Here is a 22,806-nt window from a genome sequence, read left to right on the forward strand (position 1 = left end):
CCCCATGCCCTGCATAATTTTATAAACCCTATACCATGTCTCCTTTTCTCTGAACAAAAAAGTTCCCCAAAGTAGATTTACCCCACAATATGAACTGAAATCACTGAGAGCATCCCCCCTCTATCCCACTGCTGAACGATTATGGACTTAAATAGAACTTCTCTGGACTCATAGGCAGATCTGTTTTTCTAGTCTAATGCCTAGTTCTGTACTGTTTTATGTCCATGTTGCCTATAATGTTTTGGCAGATGGGAGGGTGTGAAATGAGCAAACAAAAGAAATGTTTGACATCTTTTCAATTTCATTTCTATTAAATCTCTAATTTATCCCAGAGCCAACTTTTTCTACATGTATTTCTCAGGCAATTTTATGGATGACAGCTAACTGCAGAAAGGCGTGTTGTGGTTTCTGACTTGAATGGGCTAAAATGCTGGCACAATCTGCTCTCTCATAAAAATAAAAAAATAAAAAAGATAGAGAAACACAGGATGCAATTAAAGATCTTTGAGAGCAGTCAAAACTCTGGGCCCAGATGGTATCTCAACAGACTACTCAAAAGAAAGCACACTGTTCTATTTTCCCACAAAAAAAGAATCTTCAGATAAAGTAAAATTGTTCTTTCCTGTAATGCTGGGTAGAATTGTCACCAAATGCTGCCCAAAGCAAATATTCAAACTATATTAAGAACTTGCTACTCAGCCAAGACATTCCCAGAACTATGAAGAAAGTATAGAGAGCTTTGATAAGACAAAGGATTTATCCAGTAAGAAATTCACTCATCTCAAGTTGTTTGTGCTGTTGTCTTCTGATCAATGCCTGATGCTGGTTCACTTCTCATCATGAATAATATCATTATTAGGGTGCAAAATTTCAGCACTTCTATCACTGTGCTTCTCTATGTGAACCAGGAAGTGACCTTTCCAGACAATGGAACGACTCTTCTTTTCTTATCTCTGTAGTTGTGATTTTCTGGGTGATGCAGACACCGTTAGGCATTTTAATGTGCATGCCTACTCCATTCATTTCCCTCCCTCTCACCACCACCCTCCATGTGCTCCGAGCACTGGCAATCCATGCTACACCACTGGTTGCCATTGCTAGTGTATTTTGCTGTGTGCTAAGCCAACGTGTAAAAGAGGAATGGGTGGTGAAGGAAAGGTGGGACAAATGAAGGAGAAGAGACTCCATGCCTGGTCATCCTTTGGCAATCCCAGCTATGTTGTCCAAAAGAAACATGCTACAATGGGATTATAACTGAAAGGCAGCCAAGGCCAGTCTTCATGATTTAGATTTTTGAAATGCCCATTCTAGCCCCCCCCCCACGTGAATAATTCAGATCTCCTGTTGCAATACTGGAGATAGTCCTCTCCATAAACATCATGAAACTTATTGAGGGTCCTGGTTGCGTGCGGGCCCCTAGGACACCCCCACAGTGTTAATTTTTATGGGTATAGCCCAAGTCTTAGCTTTTGGCCCCAGAACCACACCAGGCTGTTTGGGCCAATCGTGTGAGGCAGCGTGATTCCCGGGGTCTATAAAGGCAGTAGCACGACGCAATTTGAGGCACTTGCTTTGCTCTGCTGGACACCCGCACTCCCTCCCTAATGTTAGGCGTTGCTGCTTTGGCCTTGCTTTGGATCAGGTCACCTGTTTTGGAACAGGGGCTGGGTAGGAATTTTTTCCGTTTGGCAGATTGTCTATAGCCACATGATTTCTGCCTACCCCCTCAGCAATCATCACAACTTGTAAGGTTAGGCGGTTAGGCATTGGCTTATTGAAATGTGGGGGAGGGGAGGTGTGGCCATCACCTGCCCCTCCAGAAATAGGGTATTCCGGTAAAGGAATCTGGGGGTCCTGGATCTCGTCCAGTCTGCTTGAGGGGCTAGGGCCATGCCAGGACCACAAGAACCCCGGGGTGAGCTTCGGTTGGTCTTCATCGATGTTGCTCCCTCGTTTGGTGTTTACCCTTTCAGACTACCAGCCAGAGAGGCAGGAGTCAGTTATAGTCTGTTGCCAATGCCTAAGCCAATACTGCTCACTTTGCTGTAATCAATAAAGTTGTGACCTAAAATTTGCCCAATAATTTAAACTAAAATTTGTGTCCTTGTGAAGTTGTTTACAGGGGAGGGTCTTGGGGGCCTCAAAGCGCAATCATTTCCCCACTGATGCAGATTCCTAAGCTTGTCTCATGAATGGTTTGGTCTTAGAGGGGGGACTGGGAACCTGCTGCCTACAGCTCCCATCACCCTTGATCATTGGCCATGCTTTCTGGGACTGATGTCATCTGGATTACAACAACATATGGAGGGCCACAGGTTCCCCATGCCTGCCATAGCAGGAGAAATTTATTCCATTTGCTTTGGCTACTGTCACTACATTGCAGCATTCCACTGCCAGCATTTTCTATACATTTTTAAAACAATCTGGTGGTCCACCATAGAGTTTTCCTTCATCTTCAAGTCTTTCAAGCTTTCTGAATCTTTCCTATGGTAAGGCAAGTGTTGCTTCCGCCACTCCCAACACATTACACAAAACAGTAATAGGGGGAAAGAATCTATTCCTATTATATCTCACAAACCCAAGATCAACGGTATGAAAGTTCCACAGTTGCATTGTTTGCACTAATAATTTTGAATAGAAGGAACAAGAAATGATGCCAGCTTCCCTTGTGTGTCGTGCATTTCAATGCTTGCTTATTTTAAAATATGCATGCTGTTGAAAGGCACTGTTGGCAGCTGCCCCAGAATCTGGAGCTATCAAAAGCTCTCCTAAATTGATCTAGTCCATATTCTGACTTTTTTTTTCCCGTCTTGAAAGAAAGTCTGAAAGAGCCATGGGAAACATAGAAAAAGAAAAGTCTGCTATTTTCATTATGTGCTCTCAAAAGCATGCCCACCATATCCTATTAACCTACTCCTCAAGGACTTGATATCTGAATTCTCATTTACTTAGTTTGGATGTGAAATGGCCGTCATTTGCATGGAAGAGCTCAATAGATCCCTGTGGTGGCTAGCTCCATGTGGCAGTCCATTTATAAGCAGAGACTCACGATGCAAGTCGGAGCTTGTCTCTTGTACGAGTCATGGATAGCCATACATGATCAGAAGGTCGGCGGTTTGAATCCACGTGATGGGGTGAGCTCCCGTTGCTTGGTCCCTGCTCTTGCCAACTTAGCAGTTTGAAAGCACAACAAAGTTCAAGTAGGTAGAGCTCCGGCGGGAAGGTAAAAGGCGTTTCCGTGTGCTGCTCTGGTTTGCCAGAAGTGGCTTAGTCAAGCTGGCCACATGACCCAGAAGCTGTATTCCAGCTCCCTCGGCCAATAAAGCGAGATGAGCGCCGCAAACCCAGAGTCGGTCACGACTGCACCTAATGGTCAGGGGTCCCTTTACCTTTACCTTTTATGTTCCTATGTACTCCCATGGTCTTTAGAATCTGGGCTGTCATCAAATCCCAGCATTGGACTTCTGAGTAAACATACATAGAATTGCACTGCACATATTGGAAAGCTTCATGTTTTCTTCTTTCTAAGTAATTCTTTTTCTCTTTTTTCTTTACAAAAGAGCTTTGCAAAAGGCTCTGTTTCACTCAATTGCTATTGTCAATTGGAGTTCACGAGACCCCTTTGAGATCTTATTTTCTTCTGAGTCCATTGTCTATAACTGCACCCCCTTTCCCCCTCTTCTTTCCTTAGAAGTTAAATGTGCTGTGATTCAGTAAAGAATTGGTGTGGTGTATTTTTGGGGGTGGTGGGGGGTTGCCCCAGGGCCTTGGTATATTGTGATGCAGATGTTTCTCTTTTTTAGAATGGGCCTCACACATAATCTCTGATATATTCCTTGGTTGGGAGATTACCAGTTTCCACATTTTGCCCTTCTTGGCCACTGTACTGTGGACAGCAAATAATCTCTTTTTAATTTTGTGTCTGGAAATCAATAGGCAAGTGACTCTGCAGTCCATTTCACAGCCAGGCGCTTTATGTTCAACAGCTGTATATCTTTCTTTACAGGAAACACTTTGTAATAAATTACAATAAGCCATAACCTTCATACCTGTATATTTAATACAACCTGAGGCTATTTTGCAGACCTGCTCACCCGGAAATGCCTGCAGCCATTCAACTGAATTGTTTGTCCTCCTGACAAAGTTTTGCATCAGCAGTAAACAACAAAGAAATTGACTATGGCAGACCAACACGGCTACCTATCTGTAACTGGAACAAAGAAATTGCCCAGCACCCCGTTGCGTAAACCACTCCTGTATTTCATAAGGTCTCACAATAGCTAATGAGACCCATAGAGTTGCTTTAAGTGAAAACTCTGAATAAATTTTTGAGGAATCAAAACAGTTTGATCAAACTGAAGATGTCTCTCCAAGGCTTTACATTAACACTAATATTCTCCAAAGTTAAAAGTTGAGGAAAAAGTATAGGTTCCAGCTCTAGTGATGCAACTGTGGGATTCTGAAAAAAAGAGGAGCAAAGTTTCAGCGCTAATTAAATTGATACATCCATAGACTTATTCAGGAACAGAGAGGAGAGATGTGATAAGAATAGTCAGCCCTTTGGGTGAAATGCTAGTCAGGGCATTGTTTAATGCCAGCTTCTACTTACAGTTACTGTAAGTGTGGTGTAGTGGTTAAGAGCGGTAGTCTCGTAATCTGGGGAACCAGGTTCGTGTCTCCGCTCCTCCATGTGCAGCTGCTGGGTGACCTTGGGCCAGTCACACTTCTTTGAAGTCTCTCAGCCCCACTCACCTCACAGAGTGTTTGTTGTGGGGGAGGAAGTGAAAGGAGAATGTTAGCCGCTTTGAGACTCCTTAAAGGGAGTGAAAGGCGGGATATCAAATCCAAACTCTTCTTCTTCTTCTTCTTGTTTGTTTTTCAAATTGTGGATATTTTCATTGAAAACATGAAATATTGTTGTAAGCAGCCTCTAGTCCAGTGGTTGGGAATCTTTTGGGGCCAGTGAGCACATTTGGAATTTGAGTGCTGTGGGTGGCAGTTATGATGTTGCCAGCATATCATACAACATGGCACGATACAAAATGGTCGCCATTGGGGTTTGTAGGAGAGGCCATATAACTGCATAAGGAATTGAGCAGGAAGTGCAAGCAGTCTTTCAAGCTCTATGGATTTTTGATGGGTGATTTATTGAGACCTTAACCATAGGAGTTACTAGCAACCCCTGCTCTAGTTGCTAGAGAGGCAGACCAATAATGCTGGGATGAAGTATCTGGCCACACAATTTTCATAAGTTTCAGTCAAGGATGTGTGGAAATGCCCTCAGTATTAAATTAAACTTTCAGACAGGTGTAACCAATGCGGTGCCTTGAGAGGTTTTAGACCTGGCTCCAAATTCCTACCTGGTTCCAAATACATCGTCCAAAAATCTTCCATAGCAGGGTCCTCCTTGCAGGCTAGCTCACTTACCTTCAGGTAGCCCACAAATAAGGGGAGGGTGGGAAATCTGAAGAGAACTGAGACTGGAGCTCAGACACAGTGGGGGTTTATCGCCAGGGAGAAAACCAGAGAGCAGAGGTTTCTTCTCTGGTCCACTCCCAATGCTGGAGCCAAAGGAGGATTCCCATCCCGCCACAGCCATGTCAAGCTGTAACCACTGCTCCCCACTGCCCCATGAAGAAGGTAAGTGGTCCTTGACAGGCTGCCCCGGTGATTAATACAGGTATGTGCAGACTACGGGGGGGGGGGGAGATGAGGGCTTGCAGCTCTTCCCAAAGCACGCAACCTATTTCTTTCCTTTCTGCAAAGCTGTCTGAATTCCTATGACAGTTTCATTTCGAACAAATGATTCATTAGTGCTTGATATGCTTTTCCTGGGAAGGAGGGTCTTTTGCTGACTGACGGAGCTTTACATGTAGGAAGTTCCAAGCTTGACTTCGCCAGATAAAGTTATTCAATAACAGCTAGCAGAACTTCCCATAACAGAACTTCTGCCTGCTTCCCTGGTGATTTGCTGCATTCAGATTGCACCACAGTCAGAATGAACCAGTACTCTGACCTAATGCAAGGCAGCTTCCTAAATTATTTCATAGAGTTTCCTACAAATTGCATTAATCTTTGCATCTGTATATACATACATATATCTATGTTGTTGTTTAGTAGCTGAGTCGTGTCCGACTCTTCGTGACCCCATGAACCAGAGCACGCCAGGCACTCCTGTCTTCCACTGCCTCCCTCAGCTTGGTCAAACTCATGTTAGTAGCTTCGAGAACACTGTCCAACCATCTCATCCTCTGTCGTCCCCTTCTCCTTGTGCCCTCCATCTTACATATATTGCCCAGGGCACTTTTCTACAGAGAAGCAACTCATAATAGCTAACTAACTCTCATCTTGTCACATTTGGCGCAACATCTCACTGATCCCGCTCGTTTTGTCCTACCCCCCTGCTAAGATTTTGAATTGCTTTTGAATGTTTATTTCATCCTTCACAGAATCATATATTCCCATCTCTGCTAATCAAAGCGCTGCCACACAAGAAGTCTAATAAGCAACTTGTTTAACAGTCTTCTTGAATCAACAACGGCTTGCTTTTAGAACGAAAAAGAAAAAACCCACCCATTTGAATCCCCTGACAAAATGAGCCTTAATGAAAGTTTCCCTGCCTTTTTCATTTAATATTGCAGCCAGGCCAAACCCGAGCAGCAGTAGGAGGCGAGGAAAGAATCTTGACATAGTAAATAATCTCCCAGCAGTCATTTTCAAAATAAATATTTCCTTTTTTATTTTTAACTAAAACCTTCCCCATCTGTTCTGCTCCCTCATTACAAATGCATGAAGAGCATAATTCACAGATACATCATAAAGAGAGGCATGATTTAGATCTTTGACTGTGTATTCCTTAATCCTGCTGCAACTCAGCAGATATCTGCTTTATCCTTACCTGGAGTTTCTATACGGAACGAAAAGGTACCGTAATCTCCACTTTGCAATTCTACAAACTCCCAAATTTGCCTGACACCGGATTTTAGAGCTCATCCCAGAACCGTCTCAGCAGACAAATGCTGGGCAAAACCCAAGTCATCAATTTTGTGAAACTCTTATTCTGCCCCCAGTAAAAGAGGCAATTGTTTTTTCTGCCACTTTCAGAAGGCAGGAGTCCTTCTGTTATTTATCTTTTTGGGGGGTGGGTGGGAGTGTAGACATTTGATGCTTGGTACTTAACACAATAATATTACAAGGTAATATTAGGGTAATAGGTTAAGATCTGGTGAAGTACAATAACAACCTTGTAAAGTATACAGCTTTGGTTCCCCCCTCCCCTTTATTTTCCCTTGTACACGGGTTCTGTTTCTCGATTTTTCTTCCTTTCTCTTTTATTTACGTCTCCATGTTTAGTGCACATATCATTAAGTACTTTTTGAACTTTCAATAAAAATGTTTTTAAAAAAATAAAAAATACAAGGTGGCCAGAAAGGCTTCCTATTTTTAACTGGCTAAGGAGACTGCCAGTGGAGGTGTGGTAAGGCTTTGTTTTTAAATTTTATTTATTTATTATTTCCATTTATGGACTGCTTTAGTACCCAAAGGATCCTGAAGCAATTTACATACATGGGAAGCACAAGAAAACCCATATTTAATGATTAACATAACAAAAATACATTAAAATATCCATAGTCATAAACATATGAGCCCTGAGTATGTGAAGCCAAGATGACCACCTCAGACTGGCTGTCCAGTGTTCACCAAAATGTGCATGTCAGGCCTAAAGGACAACCTCCAAGGACCCGCCAGGCCAAAGATGATGGAATATTGCCTTAACCCAATAATACCCCAGGGCTAGAAAAAGGTTCCCCACCCCTGTCTTAGAAGGGCTATGCTGAAGGTCTACCTCTGTGTAAGGTGTGCAACAGAAACTGCACTTGGTCCAGTAGCTGTTTCCCCTGAAGCAGGGTGAAAATAATTCACTTCTCTGCATTTTTCATACTAGCTTGTTTATCTGAGAAATTGGTAGGGGTGTTTCTGCATATTTCTCTCTCTCAAAAACATAAAAATCCCATCATTATACACCCAGTAAAGAAACGGATTCATTATTTGCTGGGATGATTCCTATCTGGAAACTAAATCTTGACAATGAGGCTGTTTCCTGTCTGTATTACTAGCCAGCCATGAGTATATATATATATATTACCCCTTCGTATCCTCAGGGTTGAGACTGTTGTTCTCAATATTCAGCTGCTGTGGTGGAAATGCTTATTAAAAGAGATGGAGGCTATCCCGGAGCAGGTCTGTCCTCCATGCTTTGTCATTATACAGCATGTTACAAGTCAACAACTGGAAAACAGTCTAATGATGCCAGGAAAAATAAAATCTCAGCCTTTCGAGTCATGCCGAAGACAGCACTTTTAACAGCTGGCACTCGCTTTCCCATATAGCACGAAGATGCTTCTGGCAACACAAATACAGAATTTATTCTGTACAGGCACACAGAGGAGGATTGCATTTGGCCTTATAACTGAGGTTCCCCATGCATGATTTTGAGGGTATAGGAGACACCAAACTGGCATTTCCCCCCAGTAGATAACATCTCTCTTTTAAGTTGCAGTTTCACTCTGAGTATGAATTTAGGATTGAAAACATGCATTGTCCTGCTTTTATGTAACACATTTTGATTCAGGGACCCCTTTCTCCATCCTAAGTTTTTCTGATCTCTATTTTTAGGGAACAAAGGTTTGGGTTTCCTTTTCATCCTCTAATCTGATAATGCTAGTGACTTCAATTGTGCTTTTCTCTGAGTCGAAACTGGCCGTCCAGTATCCATGAAAGAAATGTTAAACAGCTTCTGCAATGGAGGGAAAAAAAATGAAACTCTTGAAATTATTTCCCCCCTTTTCTCCTGGTGTTGCGGGTGACAGTGCTGACAGCATTCAATATTTATGCATCCTTTCTGTGGGTGTACAATAGAGTTCAAAACACGTGAAACAGGAGAGGGAGGGGAAGCTTACAAGTGAGAAACTCTAAATCCTTTTCAAAGCCACAACCTTCTTCAATCCATCAGAAACCCGAAGTTTTCTTTCAAGCACTACTGCTTCTGTTTTATGGTATTGTGTTCATGGCTGGCTGAGAATTACTGCTTCTATAACCCTTCTTCTGCTCCGCCTGTAGTCAAAGAGAATCCTGCTACTTGCATGTGTCCTCCTCACTCAGTGCCCCCAGTCCCTGGTATAAGCAGAAATACAGCTGTGGCATAATGATTTGGATGACATCTTTTCCTGGGTTTGTGTTGCACCTGAAATTGCTCTCTTGGAAGAGAAGTTTATTAAAGGAAGACCCGACCTTTTGCAGCTTGACCAGAAAGGCTGTTGTATGCTGCATGGAGACAGGAATAATCACACGACTCAGATTCGTTGGAGATGTTTGCCATCAAGAAGCTTGTATTTTGTGTTTTTCTATTGTGATTTTATGTTGTAACCACCCTGACCTGCAACAACAACAATAATGAAATCCTGGGAAATCCTGGGTCCTAGTTACTCTTTCGCCTAATTAGATGATATCCATGGCCTACACGTATTACATGGGTTCACCTACCCAGGTACTGGAATTGACATAAAATAAAATATGGAAAATTCTATTCTAGTCATTGATCAATATGAAATGTGTCCAGAGAATCATTTACTCTTCCTTTCCTTCTTTCCTTGTTGCTGCCTATTCAATTCTTCTTCATGAGCTCTGGCAGAGAAACTATGACCTTTCTTCTAAAATTAAAATATTCTATGGAATAGACATTCAGTTTAACAACTAGATGGCCTGGAGGAAGCTCAGAGGCCAAATCTTCAATCTGGATAGCAAATAACAAACTCTGATGGATGCCTTTCTCAATGCCATTTCAATGATCATCTCAGGCCATTCCTCATCCATATTATTTTAAGTAGTATTTTGCTGCCTTGCACTGCTTCGTGTTGCTATGTTTTGCTTCAAAGTTGAGAATTTAATTATCTCCCATAGGGAGATAATAATGTTTTAAATGAAGCATTGTATATCAATCAACTCAATCATTTGTTTACGTTAACAATCCTGAAACGGTTTTTGTTATCAATGTTTATCATTTACTCCAGGGATGAGGAACCTCAGGCTCAGTGGCTTAATGTGGCCCCCAAGGCCTTTGTCTCTGGCCCCTGGAACATCCCCTAAGCCACAGCCCTCACTGACCCTGCTTCACATCCCAACTGTATTTGCTTGGAATATAAGCTTGAACTCTGATAATGCTTTACAGGATGGAGGACAAAGAGGGCTATGTGTGAATGTACATGCACTGCTCCACTCACATTTCTCTATTTCCCCACCCATCTCTGGTATGTGGCCTATAGAATGTTGCTCAGAAAGGAATGAAGCTCTCAAGCCCTTCTTTACTTCTTGACCCAGCAGGCAGCAAATGTACAAATCCGAAGCATTACTAGGCTACCAAACTAATAGTAGCTACAAGGCTTTTAAGTTAAGAAGTTGGGAGAGGAGTGGCAAGAATCCAGTACCATGCTTTACTAAACTTTTTTTACAGCTGTACTCCATGTTAAAGGAAAGCTACACTGTAGTCCAGCTACAAGCCGTCACTCACATTCTAACTTTCTGCAAGGTGAGATTTGTTAAGAGAAGACATGACGTTTTTATCTGAGAGATATTGTTTTCAGATGATGCAGCCTTGACAGTGCACTCCAGCACAAGGAAGCTCTACAGAGACACTTGAACTGTTTTGCCCAAGCCTGCATGGAGGTCAGCCTCACCACCAGCCTGAGGAAGACCAACATCCCGGGTCAAGATGTCGCCAGCATGCCATGCATCATCACTGGTGACCACAGACTTGAGGTGGTAGATGATTTTGCCTACCATAATCAGCAAACTTTCCATTGAAGCTAAGCTGGACAAGCGTCTTGGCAAGGCAGCTACGGCAATGGCTCGCCTCTCTGAAAGGGAGTATGTGATGCTAACAATCAATACCAAGATGAAGGTCTACTAAGCTTGTGTGTTGAGCACGCTGCTTTATGGAAGTGAGCCATGGGCAACTTACATCCACAAGAACCATGCTCTACAGGCCCCAGAGCCATTGGCAGACCAACTCTGTATTACAAAGATGCCTGCAAACATGGCATGAAGGTGGGAAACATCAGCCATGCCACGTGGGAATCCCATGCAGATGACTGCAGGGCCTGGAGACAGACATTCAGGTGGTGTGTCCACTGCAGTGATCAGAAGCAGAATGACTGCTGGGAGGAGTGCAGAGAGAAAAAATGTCATGCTGCATCTGTAGCAGCAAAACCAGATGCCTTCATCTGCAGCACCAGCAATAAAACATGTCTCCTGTATTGGTCTCTACAGCAGGCGCTCTTGCTCTCCAATGGCTTGACATCACCCCTGAAGGCACACTCTTCCATTGTCTCCTGAGACAAAAGGATGCCAACAACATCTTTTTAGAATGCTGCTGCTTTCCAAAAGAATACCCCATTGGTTCAGATTTCAAAAATTAAGGCAAAGGAAGCTGTTTGGTTTGCTGTGACCTTATTTCTTTCTGTCTTTTCACTCTACACTCACAAATCCATGGGTGGCAAATAACCTTTTCCCACCTCTGCGATGAGTCACCCTTTTAAATGACTGATGAAGTTGTTGCTATGATACTGCTTTAGGAGTGCTTTCAGAATTTAGCTAAAGTGTTTCTTTTAAATAAGTGATGCTCAAACAAATAAAAGCTCGGGAACTCAAATGATTACTTGAAAGTCATAGCTGTTGGATCCAGCTTTTCAAGGATGCTGCTTACTGTGAGAATGTTGGTGCATTAAGTATCAAGGAGATCTGTTTGTTGACTTTCAACAATTAACACAGCCTAGAATATGTGTTGTATTTGGCTATAATACAAAGTACCATGCAACACAACTCTATCCATGTTTACTCAGATATAATTCTCATTGAATTAATAGAGGTTATTGTCAAGTGTGCATAGGATTTTGACCTCAGAATCACTTTCTTTTGTGTGCCTTTAAGAAGCACATGATTCACAGAAAATAAGGGTGTGGCACTTTTTTTGACATGGAGATGAGTGGGGGGAAGCTCTGCAAGGGCAAGACTATATGTTACGTATAAATGGAGATGGCACCTTTATCTATTCATTTATTCATTCATTCTCTCCTATAAAGGATCTGTAATGAATTGGCCCTCCTGGCTGTTAAGGATACTAATTTAATTAACGGAAATTGTAAATGCTTGTATGCATTACTATATGGTTATATTGGATTGGTTGGTAACTGAACTCTAGAGCTTTCTCTAGTAGTTCTCATGTGATTGGCTAACATTGGTCCCATGGGCGGTATCTAGCACCCATCTAGCACTCTAGAAGAGAGACTTCATTTTATGTGAAGCAAGATGACTGTATTTTAGAATCCACTGTGAACACTGCTAAGTTGAATAGAGTGTTGGAGTGCTTCTTCTCTGCTTGAAACAAAGAGAGCAAAGCTACAGGAGAAGGTAAAAGTGGAAATCTCTCATAGGAGCTGCAAGGCATGGCCTATTGAGATACAGAAGGCTGGGTGCTGAGCTCTGGAAAGAGAGGAAAATGCAGATGTTTGGAAGCTAGAAGAAGAGACTGCAAACCCATGCTTGGATAAGCATGTGACTGTAAATATTATGTTTTAATTCATCAATAACTATAAGGTTCTGCAAGTAAAGTTTTTGAATGTTAAAGTCTGGGCATTGGTTTAATTTTCAAAGAAGAGTGTCAGTCATATATATGATTTGAGCTTCTTGGCTGCGTTTCACTACTCTTACGTCAACAATGCTCATGACAATTCCAAGGGGTTAGCAGGTCCATGGAGGAGCTGCAGTTGCTTTAAATTAGCTCTCAACCAAGGAAATTAGTGTAGAACATGTACCTTCCTTTCCAATTCAGCAAGCCTTATGATAAATGTGGGAGGGTACCACCAAGCATGCTAGCAGATGGATGGAGCCTCCAGAGCGAAAAGAGGCCTTTTGCTTGACAGCATGACAACTCTGATTAGGCTAAGCCTCTAGGAAATTAATGTATTCAGGCATGTATCCCAGTTCCTGGCTTCAGGCATGTACTCCATTCCATTACTGCATCCCTTTGAACGTCATGTAAATATTCAGATGGCATTTGCTGAGCCTCAGGGAAGTAAGTGATCATGCACAAGAATAGCTCAATTCACTTTACCTTGTGGCGCTACAGAAGTTAAAGTGTTGAATCAGAAATAATAATAATAAAATATTAGTGGGAGTTGGGAGTAAAATCAACCTTTCCAGGATATCAATATCCCCTGTGTTTAGATAGTGATGTGTGAACTTCCCCTGATCTCAACTTGGAATCATCTCTTGACCAGCATTCAGAAAAGACCCTCACAGAAAGGTGATATATAACATTTGGTTAATGATCAGTCTATTTGGTTAATGGATCTTTAGCCTGACACAGAGGAAAAGATGTAAGAGTAAGATTTTGGGGGGCACAATGGAACTTCCTCTTCTACACAGCAAACTTGATTAACATTTATGTAAGTGTTTGGCTAGCCATAATAATAAAAAGGTAAAGTCTAGTCAAAGGCAATTATGGGGTTGCAGCACTCATCTCGCTTTCAGGCCGAAGGAGCCTATGTTTGTTCACAGACAGCTTTCCAGGTCATGTGGCCAACATGACTAAACTGCTCATGACGAAAGCCAGAGTGCACAGAAACACTGTTTAACTTCCTGCCACCAGCGGTACCTATTTATCTACTTCCACTGGAGTGCTTTCGAACTGCTAGGTTGGCAGGAGCTGGGACAGAGCAATGGGAGCTCACCCTATTGTGGGGATTCGAACCGCCGACCTTCTGATTGGCAAGCCCAAGAGGCTCAAGGGTTTAGACCACAGCACCACCCATGTCCCTAGCCATAATAATACACCACTGAGCAGTAGTGTGGTACATCAGAATCAGGAATTGAGAACTCTGTGGCTCTCCAATTGTTGTTGACCTCTCAGCAGCACCAGCCAAAAGAGTGGATTCATGGCAGAGGCAAATGTTTAAACCATGGACTTCCAGTTCAGTCTCTTTGGCTGTAATCCTATACCAATTTACCTAGGAATAAGCACCACTGAACACAATGAGTCTGAGTAGGATTTCACCGTTAGCTGCTTGGTAATACTGGCACAGCTCGGTAGAAGCATGTATATAACCAGCCTCACTGACCTTCCTATATTCCAGTTTAGCAAGCTGGAATATAGGATGGTCACTGCTCCTGTGCAAGTGGTCTCCTTGCATGCAAGAGAAACAAACTACTCATGAAGGAGCAGCAACCAGCACTGCACAGGATTCACAAAGTGGGAAGGTCTGATCCTGGATGGTGCCAATGAATCCCTTGACCTTTTTGAAAGCCAGTTTTAACTGCATGTTAAAATGGGGCTTAAACCCCCCTGAAAAACTCTTAATCCTGCTCCCCAAATTGTTTGTTTGGGGGATGAGTTTGGAGTAGACTAGGTGGCTCTTAGGATGGCACAACCTGATCCAGGGGCCACAAACCAGGGCCTTAGGGCAGATCAAGGAGTCCAGGCGCAGCTCTTTTAAAAACGCCCAGCCAAAGAAAGTCCACAAGTTGTTCTGCTGCACTGTAGAACAACTTGTACCAGCTGGAAGCGTTTCCAGATGCTTGGGCCAAGTTTGTTAATTGTACAGCTAAGAAGAATATGTTAGTACAGTGAATAAATATCAATGCATTTTTGCAGTTCAGAACCAGCTTCTTCACACTGTACTAATTAGCCTTTAAATTAATCATATCTAACAATGCTAATGACATAATTATGCCAAATTGACAGATTAATAAGAGAAAGATTATGTCCTTACTGCAGCAATGCAATTATTCCCTCCACATTTTTAATATTTATTTATTTTCACAAATCTGTTTAAGTTTCTTGTGTTGCTAATAAAAGAGGCTAATCCCAAGACAGGTTGTGTCTTGTTACCATTGCCCTCCCTCTGGACAGACATATCTGTGATTTTTATAATAAGTGTATTGCAGAGGGAATAATAAATGCATTTAAGTCACTTACAATCCCCATAAAGCTTGAATCCACATAAAGCTTACTGAGTGCACTGATTGAAGCAATTCACACAGGGATGTAGCGGGAAATGTCTAATTATTTAGAGCCCATTAAGTAACAAAATAATAACCACAAATGCACTTAATCGCTGAAGAAAGCAAAGCAGGCTTAAAACAACCACAATGTGTTGTAGGTATATTTCAAGAGGTCTATTCCAAAACTTATTTTATAAGGAAGTATGATTGCCAGGCTTTTAATGGCCCTGATATGGTGTCGTGATTCAAAGATGGTGTTGTCATTCCCAATCACATGGATCATCTGTGCCCCTATGCTTACGTGTTTCCTTTCAGACCTTTGGCTCTGTGAATGAAGACCAGGTGGAGTGCCCAGATGTGTGCTGCCAACAGAAAATAGCATACAAAGAGCGTTTGTGCCACCAAAAAGGATGACGCAATGTTGCATATGACAATCTATATGGATAGATGCAACTTTAGAAAATGTTATTACTATAATTTGTGTATATATGCAGTACATCTCGGCACAGTGAGGAAGTCACTGGGTGACTTCTATGCCTGCTCAGTTTGCTGACCAAGGGCTGCTACTGTGCTGCCCCCTCTTCTCCCTTTTTTGTCTTCTTGTCTTTAAACCTTGGACTGGACAGCCCTCAAATAGAGGACACCTGCAAACAGAGGACTGCCATCTAATAGTCCTATTATGAAGTAAGGAAAAGTGAACTATCTCTCTCTCATGCTGTCTATTCTAATGTTATCTATTATATGTGTACAACCTTACACATGTTTATTCAGAAGTAAGTCCTGCTGTGGTTAATAGCACTTAGTCCCAGATAAAGATAAAAAAAGGTAAAGGACCCCTGGATGGTTAAGTCCAGTCAAAGGAGACTATGGGGTTGCGGCGCTCATCTTGCTTTCAGGCCGAGGGAGCCGGCAATTGTTCACAGACAGCTTTCCGAGTCATGTGGCCAGCAGGACTAAACCGCTTCTGGCACAACGGAACACTGTGACAGAAACCAAAGTGCATGGAAACACTGTTTACATTCCCGCCACAGCGGTATCTATTTACCTACTTGGTGTGCGTTCGAACTGCTAGGTTGGCAGGAGCTGGGACAGGGCAATGGGAGCTCACTCCATCATGGGGATTTGAACCGCCCACCTTCTGATCAGCAAGCCCAAGAGGCTGAGTGGTTTAGACCACAGCGTCACTCGCTCCCCTAGTCCCAGATAAACCCCACTAAGAGTCCATAGGATTACAGGCTTAATGATATTTCAGTTATTGCGAAGAGAGCCGGAGGAAAAAAAATATGAACCTTATTTATCTTCATTTTATCCTGATATGACAAGTTGCAGCAATTTAGCACCTGCCGCAGCACTTCTCTGAACTCCATGGTGTTCACCAGGCTGTTCTGTCTTTAAGGTGGGTGATACTATTTTGCTCCCTCATGCATACATTAATTTGTAATGTTACACCTGCTGGTTCAAATTGCACCTGTTAGAATATTTGACGCTAATACCTCTTCATTACCATACTGCTGACTAAAACATCCTAAGGACCATCTGGTGGGATGTTTCCTCAGACAACCAAGCAAGAAATCCTCTTTGTAACAGGAAACAGGATTCAGGTTACAGAGTTGTAAATCAAAGTTGATCCTCCCCCCCCCCACCAAAAGGCAGCTTCTTGAGCTAGTAGTCCTGTGAGTTTTGTCCTTTTAAAAAGGTATGTTCTGGGGAGGGACCATAGCTCAGTGGTAGAACATCTGCTTTGCATGCAAAAAGTCCCACATTCATGTTGCAGATATTAATATTGTGCAGTTTAAAGTGACTGGGTGCATAGAAACTGTCTCCTTTTGAAAATATTATTTAAATTTTACTAGCAGAACTATTCAAAATAGAGCAGAAGACATCAAATGATACATCCACCATACCCATAAATTGTCCTGCACTGTCTAGCACAGGCTCGCCATCTTAGAAATAAAATATGACTCCAAAAATCCAAACTGTGTCTTTCTCCCCCATTCCAGCCTGCTGTAGCCTGCCCAAAGCTATGCAGCTCTTGGGGAGCCATTACCACATGCTTTGTTCTCACTGTAGCATTCAGGGAAACTAAGGAGGCAACTCCCCTCAAAATGGTGAATTTGCAACTCAGTACCTTTGTTACATGATCTAAGGTTACAACACTCACATGTTAGCTACGAGAGAACAACAACCAGTTAGTTAATCCCTAACTCAGCAAGAGCTCAGAGTGTCCTCCTTTGCTTTAATATTGTTGTTGTTGTTTAATTGTTTAGTCGTGTCTGACTCTTTGTGACCCCATGGACCAGAGCACGCCAGGCACTCCTGTCTTCCACTGCCTCCCGCAGTTTGGTCAAACTCATGCTGGTAGCTTCGTGAACACTATCCAACCATCTCGTCCTCTGTCATCCCCTTCTCCTTGTGCCCTCCATCTTTCCCAACATCAGGGTCTTTTCCAGGGAGTCTTCTCTTCTCATGAGGTGGCCAAAGTATTGGAGCCTCAGCTTCAGGGTCTGTCCTTCCAGTGAGCACTCATTGCTTTAATATAGCCCCATGGAAAAACCTCTTCACCAATACACATTTAGGACTTCCCATTTTAAACCTTCATTAATGCACATACATTCTTCATTTCTGTGTGAATTAAATCAATTATACTTAACAGTTGCATAGAGCTGGGAATGTCTTTAGTCTCAAACCCTGGAAAGCCTTTGCCAATGAACATAGGCAACCCCGAGCAGATGGACCAATGTTTTGACTGTGTAAGGCAGCTTCCTATATTCCATGTCTTCAATCATGATGTAAGTTTTCATCATCCAGCAGAAGTAAGTTATGACTACTAAATCAGAATATTGCTGTGGCCCAGTGGGAATTGGAGCCAACATACAAACCAGGGATAAAACAGACCACAAGTTTATTCAATATTTATTCTATTTATTTATTTGTTTGTTTGTTTGAATTTTTTAGTACCCTTTGAAAGTTTGATTTCAGTGTAGTTTACAACCACATATAAACCCAGTCAAAAAGGAAAGGCATACACTCAGAACAATAAAACAGCCAGATACATAGTTTAGCTACAATCAATCAAAAACTTCCATTATCACCAAATCGGATCAAATTTAATAATGTGCTGTCTCTCACAAACTGAAATGAAATTTATCCAGGAGTAAACCTAACTTATATATGTTAGTGGAAGGGATTTGCTTCTTCCCCATAGCCAGTATACAATTTTGGATGATTTTTCCTCTGGCTGACTTAATGTTGGCTGCGATTCAAAGTATTAGACGACTAGTTCTGCATGCCCAAATGGACTCTGGTCTCACTTTCCTTCAGTTTCATAGCAAACTGCTTTTGAAAATGGAGGGCTTTCAAAAGAAATCTAAGTTGTGGCATTGAGGACATTGGGTTGGGCTAAAAAATAATAATCCCTTTAGACATGCTCAAACCCTTAGGTGTGCATAAAGTCATGACCCTTGTTACTTTTAATTACCTGTTTCATTAATCATGGCTTCATACGATTGCTGATTCACCTTCTTTATTTTGATAAATTGCATTTTGCCTTAGACACAACCCTTTTTTTTGTAGAAAGGTGACTAAGCAAATTTACCGATCAGCTACCTGGGGCTCTTCAGATGTCTTGGACCACAACTCTCAACAGCCCCAGCCTGAGCAGCCAATGGTCAGAGATGATGGGAGTTGTCATTCAAAACATCTGCTGGGCATCAGCTTGGGTGAAAGGCTTTTTATAGATAATCATATAATGGATTCTACAACCTCTTCATGGGCTTAGAGCTATCATAATTGTGAGCTTTCATGGGATGAAGAAATGAGAAGAACCACACTTTTCTTCTAAGGAGTCTGCAGTGAGACAAATATCAACAACAGGCTGAACTTCACATGAAGATTAAATATTCTCTACTATTGAAGGTAAAAGGACACAGGTGGCACTGTGGTCTAAACCACTGAGCCTTGGGCTTGCTGATCGGAAGGTTGGCGGTTTGAATCCCTGCGACGGGGTGAGCTCCCATTGCTCGGTCCCTGCTCCTGCCAACCTAGCAGTTTGAGAGCACGTCAAAGTGCAAGTAGATAAATGGGTACTGCTCCAGCGGGAAGGTAAAAGGCGTTTCCGTGCGCTGCTCTGGTTTGCCAGAAGCGGCATAGTCATGCTGGCCACATGACCTGGAAGCTGTACACCGGCTTCCTTGGCCAATAAAGCGAGATGAGCGCCGCAACCCCAGAGTTGGTCACGACTGGACCTAATGGTCAGGGGTCCCTTTACCTTTACTATTTAAGGTGAGAGCTTGGGAGGGGATGATGCAGTATATGAGTAGCATCTCCCTGGCTCCAGGTATTGAATCAGTCCATTAACTGATCCATGAGAAAAATTCTGGTCTCTTGCCCTCCATCATGCCTAGGAAATAGGGCACACCATTCAAATACCCCAAAGTAATTGAGTCAGTTCTATATGGCCGGAATATATTAAACCCTGTCTGGCAGGAGGTTGGCGAAATCCATCAGATTGCCACTTGCCAGACCTTAAAATGTGGCACCCAGCTTCCCCCAAGCTCCTGGCTGTCAGTTTCAACTCAGGTAGGAGTTTCTACCATGCAGGGCAGGTTTTATCCTCATCATGTGTCCCTTTTTACATGACAGGATAACTAATGTGCATTGTTTTAAGATACAGAGCATTATTATTTATTATTATTTATTGAATTTATATACCCCCTATACCTGGAGGTCTCAGGGCAGTTCACAGAATAAAAATCAAAAGCCACAAAATACATAATCACTTGATTTCACCTTAAGTGAAATGTCAAGGAAGGTTGGAGGAGTCATGCTTAGAAGAAACAGCAAAAGAATTTCAGAGGAAGTGAAATGAATTTCAGTAAAAATAAAAGGCGGCTTCTAGAACTGGCCATTTATTGAGCATACGTGCTGATATTTGACATAGCTAGCTAGCAGTTGTTATCCTACAGTTTCCAGGGTAATTTTTCTTATCAGACTTTTTGCGATTAGAAAAGTGATGTGATAATTGCATTGGGAAGAGGGGGATAATGACAACATTTTGTGTGACCCAACAGCCAGCCTGGAAGCGCTTCAACAAAACATGGTGCTTCCTTTGTTGATATTGGCTTATTTATTGCTTTCGCTCATCACCCTCAAGTTTTTGCAGTGCCCTTGAAGACAAGAAACATTATAGTTCTCTGTTTAAGTAATCTCAGGTCCGTGTGTGTGTGTGTGTGTGTGTGTGTGTGTGTGTGTTGTAAAACAGCCTTTTATTATTGAGGTAACTGTGTGGAATTAAAAGAAGAGAGGGGTAGGAATTGCTGCTGTCCAATGCATAAATTGCGGTCCTTTGAAGACTTTGAAGACTGAAAGGCTGAGGACACATTTCAAAACAAGACTACTTCCCTCTCGCTGCCACCATGGGTTCACCTCTCCAGAAAAATATTCCCAAAATGAACCCACAAGAGACAAGCGAATGACTCAACAGAGGCTTTTTCACCCCTTGACTGTCATGGGTTTATCATAACTTTAAAGACTGTCTCAAGGCAAATCTAAAAAATGTAGTATAAACACTGACAACTGGGAAACACTGGCCTGCAAGCGCTCCAGTTGGAGAACAGCCTTTACCAAAGGTGTAATGGACTTTGAAGATACTCGAACTAAGGACGCAAGGGAGAAATGTGCTAAGAGGAAGGCACGCTTGGCAAATCCACACTGTGATCAACTCCCGCCCGGGAACCAATGTCCCCACTGTGGAAGGACATGTGGGTCCAGAATTGGCCTCCACAGTCACATACGGACTCATTGTTAAAACCATGTTTATGGAAGACAATCTTACGTGGCTACGAATGATCACCAAAGAAGAAGAGAAGAAGATAACACATCAGCCATGACTTTCAATGGGATGCTTTTGCACCTCTAGCCACCTCTCTCATCCCCAGAGGCCTTGGTTCCAACATTATTTACTTAATGTATTTTATTTTATTTTTTTACCACAATATTCAGCCCACCCCAAAAGACTCCCAATTACTTGTACATGGAGCTCGGGGGTGGAGAGTGGTGTCCAATTCAAACAGGGAAGGAATAGTCCTGATACCTTCAGATGAAAATAATGGCTAATGCCATTTTAGTCAAGGACCAGTGATGGAGAGAGGGAAGAGGTCTATGCCAACTCTCCCTGTGCAAATATGAGAAAGGGTGATGTATCATAAGGAGTGTAAAAAGGTATCCTTTCCCATTCCATCCTGAATTTCTCACAGGCAGTATCATTTCCATTTATCTTCTGCCCCAAACTATATTATGTGCCTCACTGTCTGCTGTGGTGAAATTATCTAACTTACATAATTTACCTAATTAATTACAAATTATGTTGTCATTGTGTTATTCCACCCCCATCCATTTCAGTGCAAAGGAAGTAGAATGCAAATGGAGGACAGGGCATAATCATTTATGGACTCAAAGCAGCAACAGCGAATACGACATGTTTTTGCTGGATTGCTTTCCATTCCAGAGAAGGGCCGAATAAGCAAACACCAGAGATTTCTGCTCCTTATTTCAATGGAGTTCTCCAACATCTCTAGCAGGGATGTCGAAGAATTCTGATGAAATCAGAAACAGGAGCGGAAATGGCCAATCTATCCTTATTGGCCCCATGTCCTGAATGAAAATCAATGGGTATTTGCTTCTGATGTTGTTGTTCTCGATCCACAGACAATACGGGATTGACTACATCTTTCTCCCCAACCAATTTGTATTGTGTTTCTTACGCCTTGAAATGAATGGTACGTAATAACATAATGACCGTGTAACTGGTGAAAGTTATGCAATTTCCCAGGTGCCTGATCTTCCAGAAACCCCCATAGTTTATTATTGTTGCATTTATAGCTCATTTTTCATCCAAGGAGCTTAAAATCTTGTCTTTTTATGCATTCCAGACTCCAATATGATCCTATGGTTACAAAATTCATATACGCACACAAGAAGCTACCTTATACTGAGTCACAGGGTTTTCTCTCAGCCGCAGGGGCGGAGGAAAGGGGTGCGGTGGGGACGGTCTGCCCTGGGTGTCACCACTGAGGAGGGTGACAAAATGGCGGGTGTCACTCACCATGGGGTCTGCAGTGCGCCCGAGCCACACACCTAGCAGGCTCTATGCTGCCCCAAATGGTCTGCCCACCGCCTCCCCCTTGGAGGCCCCACACAGAATCCTGCCCCAGCTCACCCCACCTCGTGGGTGGCTAATCCCACCCCACAGGCAGCTGTCCCTGCTCCCACGGTCGGCTGGCCCCACCCCTGGGTGCAGGGCACACACGCTGCCCCAGGCGCCCGATCGGCTTGCTCCGCCGCTGCTCAGCCGTAACTGGGAATTTCACAAATCGAACCTGAGACCCTTCTGTATGGAAACAAAATGTTCTGCCTACACTTCCCCCAAATGAAATTTTAGTATGGTAATTCATCTTACCAGCTCTGATGATGGAAAATCTGTGTAAGGCCTTCTGCTTGTGCAATGTGGCTCCCCCCAATCCTCTGTGTGCATCTCACGGTTCCTGAAATTGGCTCGAATGGGGCGATCAGGAGAACCCCTGGAACATCGCAGAGGGAGAAGAATGGGACCGTGCCATATGGGAAGCTAAAATGCTTGTGCAGACGGAATGATTGGAAGTTGAGTTCCGCCCAAGGCTTCATTCAGCTGCCAATGCAGTCCTTGTTGACGAATATTTCAGCATGATCTGAAAGCTGGCTTAGTGCATTCAT

Source organism: Podarcis filfolensis (genome assembly GCF_964270895.1).
Source record: "Podarcis filfolensis genome assembly, chromosome: 17".
In the NCBI taxonomy this organism is placed as follows: domain Eukaryota; kingdom Metazoa; phylum Chordata; class Lepidosauria; order Squamata; family Lacertidae; genus Podarcis; species Podarcis filfolensis.